Source organism: Carassius carassius, chromosome 21, assembly GCF_963082965.1.
Source record: "Carassius carassius chromosome 21, fCarCar2.1, whole genome shotgun sequence".
Classification (NCBI taxonomy): domain Eukaryota; kingdom Metazoa; phylum Chordata; class Actinopteri; order Cypriniformes; family Cyprinidae; genus Carassius; species Carassius carassius.
The window spans coordinates 20,343,102-20,349,340 of record NC_081775.1 but is presented as its reverse complement, the minus strand read 5'-3'; the positions used below and the strand labels follow the sequence as shown (position 1 = coordinate 20,349,340).

The following is a 6,239-nucleotide window of genomic DNA, read 5'->3' as shown; positions in this document are numbered from 1 at the left end:
GCACATATACTAGCTACCTTTGGGTGAAGGTGAAGGGTTCTTCACTAAGAGGAACTGAAAACATTTCTATTGCAATGGAATAACGACTGACCAAGTAGAAGTGTTACACGGAAAAAGCCATAGAAAGTTAGAAAAGATAGATGTGACATCTGTTTCAAGAAAATGGAGGAAACTTGGCATAAACAAGTGCTTTTAAAGATCAAATTGTTTTACCAAATTAGGCAACTGGAATCAAAGGGCAGCTGTCAAAGAATTAACCTTGAATGTTTGGCTGTATTTAACCAGACAACATCAATCTCTTAATTTAACATTTTACAGGTGTGACTTGATTTACAAGGTGTGACTTTGAATTAGCTTGATGGAAGAGACAGAATCTGACCCATCTGCATTTAGGACAAAATATATACATATATTTTCCAGTAAACCCATAGCTATGAAGTAGTTCAAGGTCTGTTGACTGCATAACAGTTCAGTATCACTCCGCTACACTATTTCAGTTATTTTGTTTTGTGGTGCGTCGTGGTACTCTCCTGAATGTGTGACAGAGACTGACACGTAAGAGAAGAAATTGTTTTTATTTTTGTGTTTTAATTCATGGTTGAAGCACTGATGTAACGTGGAATAATTGATCAATGTCTTTCTGGGACTTGAATGTTTCAGTTGCGTTGCTGTCTATGCAGGGTCAGAAACCATTACAACCAATAGGATAAAAAAGACAATCAATTAACATGTTTTCCATTATTACATTTTATTACCTATAGAAACAAGCTTCTTTTCTAACACTCTTTCTCAGTGTTGCCAGGCATATGTTAATTATTGAATATGTATGATCATTTTGACCTCTGTGCGGAGATGAAGTTTGGACCTTCCCAGTTATTTTTCTGTTGTGGTAATTTGCAGTTTGTGTCCAAATGTTGTTGGTAGATAGATGTATTCTGTATGTTTGACTCGTGTACGATCATTTTCTAACAAATATGATATGTTTTTATCGGGAAATAATTTGTCGACGTGATATTTAATTATTAAAAACAAGTCAGGTTTTTGTCCCTAAAGGGTAAGTTCACCCAAAAATGAAAATTAACTCATTGTTTATTCACCCTCAAGCCATCCTAGGTGTATATGACTTTATTATTTAAGACAAATCAAATTGGAATTCAATTAAAAACTGTTGTTTCCCTTCCAAGCTTTATAATGGCAGTGAATGGGTGATTTTTGTCAATGGTTTAAAAGAAGCCAAATAAAGTGCATCCATCTATAATAAAATGTGCCTCATACGGCTTTGAGGGGTGAATAAAGGCCTCCTGTAGTGAATCGATGCGTCGATAAATTAGTCCTCGTAACATCAGTGGTTCAACCATAAATTAAAACACAAAAATAACAACAATGGGCTAGATGCACAAGATGGTGCCGGTGAGCTTCAGCGACCCTAGTGTGTGCAGACTTACTTCCGGTCTTGCGACGCTCGCATTGACTGTAAGGGAAACTTACCTACGAAACTTGGCTAGATGTATGTAATTAATGATTTTCAAATTTAACAGCGGATAGTGGTATATCAAAAACATGGGGAAACATCCTCGCTACATTTTGCGTACCTCTGTGTGGAAATTCATCAAGATACATGGCGGAGATTGCTTTATTCTTCTGTTAATTATGCGATCAGCGTCAGGTCAGGTCCACAGGGATTTCTTCTTTCAAACACAAACCACTCAAATATGCAATACTTTTCTTTTTCGAAGAGCTGGTTTTGTTCTGACTGTTATGTAAGATCAATGTTTCTGACTGTCAAACAAGACGCATGTTTATTTTGTGAAAGATCTGCAGCATAAATCATTATCTGTCTATGAGCAGCCATGTATATTGTTATTCTTTTGCATTAATTATCAGATTAAACAGATATTAAATTAGTCATGTATTTTTTTACTGTGTAAAATAATAAAATATGTTGTGAAAAAAACGATGAAACGGACTGATGTATGTGTACAATTGAGAAATGGATACTTCTGAAGATAAATCGCAGCCCACTTCTCACGAGGTAAATATTTCATAAAAAAAATTATAATAATGCAAACATTTTCAAGAAATAAGTAATTGGTACATTTACATGTTTGGTAAGATAAAAATACATTATGTAGCTGTGTATACACACCATGAGTTCAACTTTCATCTCGTGAACATTAGTGTATTTAATTAATTCACCAGACCCAAACATACACAAGTTTCAAATCCACTGGCTCAGTTAACATTTATAGTATAGTAATAATAGCAGTGTATATCTTATTTGCATTTGAAGTGATATTATAAATCCTGTAAACATATAGAAGGTAATATTTGGACTTCTCCGGTTCTCTGCACTGACGTTTAGCACAAACGGAAATATCTACGCACACACTCGCAAGACCGGAAATCCAATATGGCGGAGATATGCAACTAGCCCATTTCTTCTCTTACATATCAGTCTCCATCACACATTCAGGAGAGTACCACGACGCACCACGAAACCTTCAAAATAAACACTTTTCTCTCACTTCCAGTAACTCTCATAAATATCTGGCATAATATGAGTTACATTGCCTTTTGTACAGTTTAATGTTAAAGACAGCACTTGATTCTTATTGATGGGGCTCTGGGAGCACACAAAACAAAAAAGTTTGGAAACCGCATTAAAATTTTTACCTCTTCTCCACATTTTGAAATGCCGGAACAATACATGTTACATAGTATGATAAAATAACCTAATGTACAATTCCCCCAAAAATATTTCATAATGTGAATACTTTTTTTCAGAGACTGTACAAGGCTGACATTGCAGACTAGTGAGACTGGGTTGCACTCACACTAGGTTGCTACAACATGCAGACACTTTCTCCAGTGTTGCTGGAGCTCTGAATCATGGGTGACATCTTGACTTAGCAGAGCTCTCCATACATTCTGGATTCACCTAGACAACAAACTGGTCTGCGACTGCAGCCTCAAGGTTAACCTGTTACTATGGAAACAAGTCAGCCAATAAAAAAACAGCAGACGGTTGCTATGTTGACTGCACCCTTTTTGTTTTAAGGATGACCTATTTTTTTTTTCCAGAGCAAGTCGGATGCATGCTTGTGACACCCTCAAACATAAACACACACAGGGACAGAGTAAGAGAGGTAGGACAGCAGGTTACACTTTTACAAACACAAGTTCATGTGTTCTGGTAGAGGATTTGAATGAAATAAAATAAAAAATCCCATGACCTCCTCCAACTGTTTATAATGTATTCTTACTGTGAAATGCGATGAGATTTTGTCTCAATGAAGGGGAATTCTTAAATACCATACCATGACAGTGAGGCAGTTGTCATAGGAACAGCATGTACCACAGTGAAAGGCTGATGTGACTGCAGCTTCAATGGCTAATTAGGGTAAACAAAGAACTCCAATGCAATCCCTCATCTACCTGAGTGTATAAACTAATCAAACCCGGTTTAATCAGAGCCTAAGCACATCCAGATTTAAAATGAGAAATGTCCTCTGGAATATTTGCTGAACCTTTTGCGTTGATGCCTACAGACATCACAAAATGCTAATCTAACACAGGCGCACATCTGTTTTCTTTTAAGTCAGTGAGTCGGAGGAGCAAGACTTGCCAATGCGAGATCTCACGTCTGTGAAAATCTTTGTTGCTGTAAAAATCCATAGTTCTTTTTAAATAACCTTATTAATACTGAACTAAGAAATATTTAGTTCCTCTTTTGCCATTCATTTGTCCCCAGAGACAGAAATATTAACTGTAAACAGATCTGCAAGTTCTTACAGGTAATAATAATAATAATATAATTTTTTAATTCAAAACACCTGAAATATGATTTAAATGAGAATTAAAAGCATCTTGGTATGAGTGAACAGATCAGATTTCATGTTTTTTCCTTATACAAAACAAAACAAAAAAATCTCACATTTTTCACCTTTGCAGGTTCATAGCCCTCACTTAACCGTGGAACTTGCAAATAAATATAGCATATTCCACCCGTTCTGATTTTTATAGCTACAGATATGTTCAAATGTGGCTACTGCACTCATGAAAAAGCTTTAGAGAAACATCTATTACTGAAATCTTGTGCATGGTTTTTGTGTTGTTACTTTGACAACCAGTGTGGATGTACAACGACCATATAAATCTAAAGTTCTGTCAAGAAACTCTAGATGGCACAGTCCGATATGTCTTATTCATAATGACTTTATCACATGGTACAGCTGATTGGTTATTTTTACTTGCTGCCCAACATTGAAATACTTGGCTAGTGCTTGCTTTAGCAATAGTAGCGTGCTTCAGATACCCTCCACCTTCCCCAGCTCCACCTGCTATGGGGTAATTCATGTATGCTGTATATGGGGGCTATTTTATATATGTTATATATGCAGCAGCAGTATTTCTTACATGCTCACAGCAGCATGTTGTGGATTTATTGGCAGTAGCAAGTTTCGGTACTTTTGGTAGTTGTCATGATGAACTAAAGTATATTAGCACTACATGTGTTTACCAAAAAAAGGTTCCTGTAAGTGTCCACCACAATCTCAAGGCAATTCATAAGTATTTCAAACTACAATTAATATGAATTCTACAATCTCATTCTTAAGTTTTCATACCATCTGTTTACATGTCATCGATAATTAGGTTTGAGGTTGGGTTTGGGCAAACCCTCATGCTTTTTTAAAAAGTGTACGTTTTCGTACAGATCACATTATACAAATTCGGATGTAATTGCCACCTTGTAAATTGTTCTGTGAGATCATATTGTCTGAGCACTTAGTGGTTAGAGAATTAATAAATGGCTAATTGTGAGCGAGAAAACACCATGTAAATGTTATATGCTTTTTGTTTTTTGAAGTGCTACTTTATTTAAAAAAGTAAAAACTTGACCCGACATTTTATGAATAGTCATTTTGATATAAAAACATTACAATCTTTTGCACATTAGTACTTAATTACACAGCTTTAATACACACCACCCTGTTGTTTGATAAGCAAACGCACAACATTAGCTGCCACACTAAACTCAACTGGTCTTTGAGATACACAGTATAGCTAAAATGATGTGGACAACAAAAAAATCCCAAAGCACATAATCAAAACTCACAGAGATACTGCTGAGATCATTTTTCACCAGAGAAAAATAATTCCAAAAGGACAACCAGAAAGAAACAAATACTGTCAGGAACACCAAGAGCAAATTCCCTCCCCCCATTTTCTGTTGTAGTTCTTCTTGTAACATATTTACAACATTGCACCAACATTTGATAGCAACGAGGGCTTAGACAAGCAGTTTGATTATATTTAGTTGACCTGAGCCCCTTTTTTTGTGCTCCAGCCATTTGGGATAATTTAATCAAGATCACATAAGCATCAGAATCAAAGACACCAAGAGACAGCGGCTTAAGTCCATATATCATAAATATTTTGACATTGTCCATTGGCGAAACTTGTCAATATCTGGCCATAAAATCCCAAAACCCCCTCCCATAGATTTACAGGACGACATACACTAAATTTTAAATTGCTTAGTCATTGGACCCCCCCCCCCCCCCCTTTTTTTTTTTTTATCTCCCGTTATTTTCACGTAACGTACAGGAGAGTTTGCAACACTCTAATGCATGTGATTCCATTCAATCTGATCTGGACATACATAGACATCCTGACTGCTTCTGAAATGTTGGGGGAAAGGGGTTGTCTATAATACATTTCTTCTGACCAATTGGGTTATATTCCTAACTGTCCAGTATTATTTAAGAGAGTCCTCCTCGAGTCCTCAGGCAAATCAGGCAAAGTGCATAAACAGTATTGACAAAGAAAAACACTTACTTTACCGCATTGAAGTGCTGTGGTGACGTATGTGACAGTTTGAAATGATGTATGACCAAAACAAGAAAATAACATTAAAAGACATTTGGGGTCTCTTGTGAGATATGTCATAATGTTTTGTGTGCAATTATTTAATATTGTTGTTCACTGTCCCTGAGCTTTTGCTAATTCTCTCCATGATCTTGATTTATTGACAATTGCAATTTACCATCTAATATTTTAACAGATTTTTTTATAATCTAGTACTCTTCAATTTCAGAAGGGCACTGTCTCAGATAGACAACATGCTACGCATGAGATATTTGTGCTTAATAAGAAAATACTTCCTTGGCATACAGGATCTGTTTGACCAATCAAATTAGAATCTTTATTTTAGCTCTAAAATTATGATTATTTTTTTT

General features: G+C 35.8%; 1 long non-coding RNA gene across 1 annotated transcript; it reads left to right on the top strand.

Moving 5' to 3' along the window:
* The first annotated feature begins 354 nt into the window (after window positions 1-354).
* LOC132097797 (uncharacterized) lies at window positions 355-3,242 on the top strand. The gene is made up of 2 exons (XR_009422780.1): window positions 355-555; window positions 2,785-3,242. It is a non-coding gene; the product is annotated as an uncharacterized LOC132097797 (long non-coding RNA).
* Window positions 3,243-6,239: the final 2,997 nt, after the last annotated feature.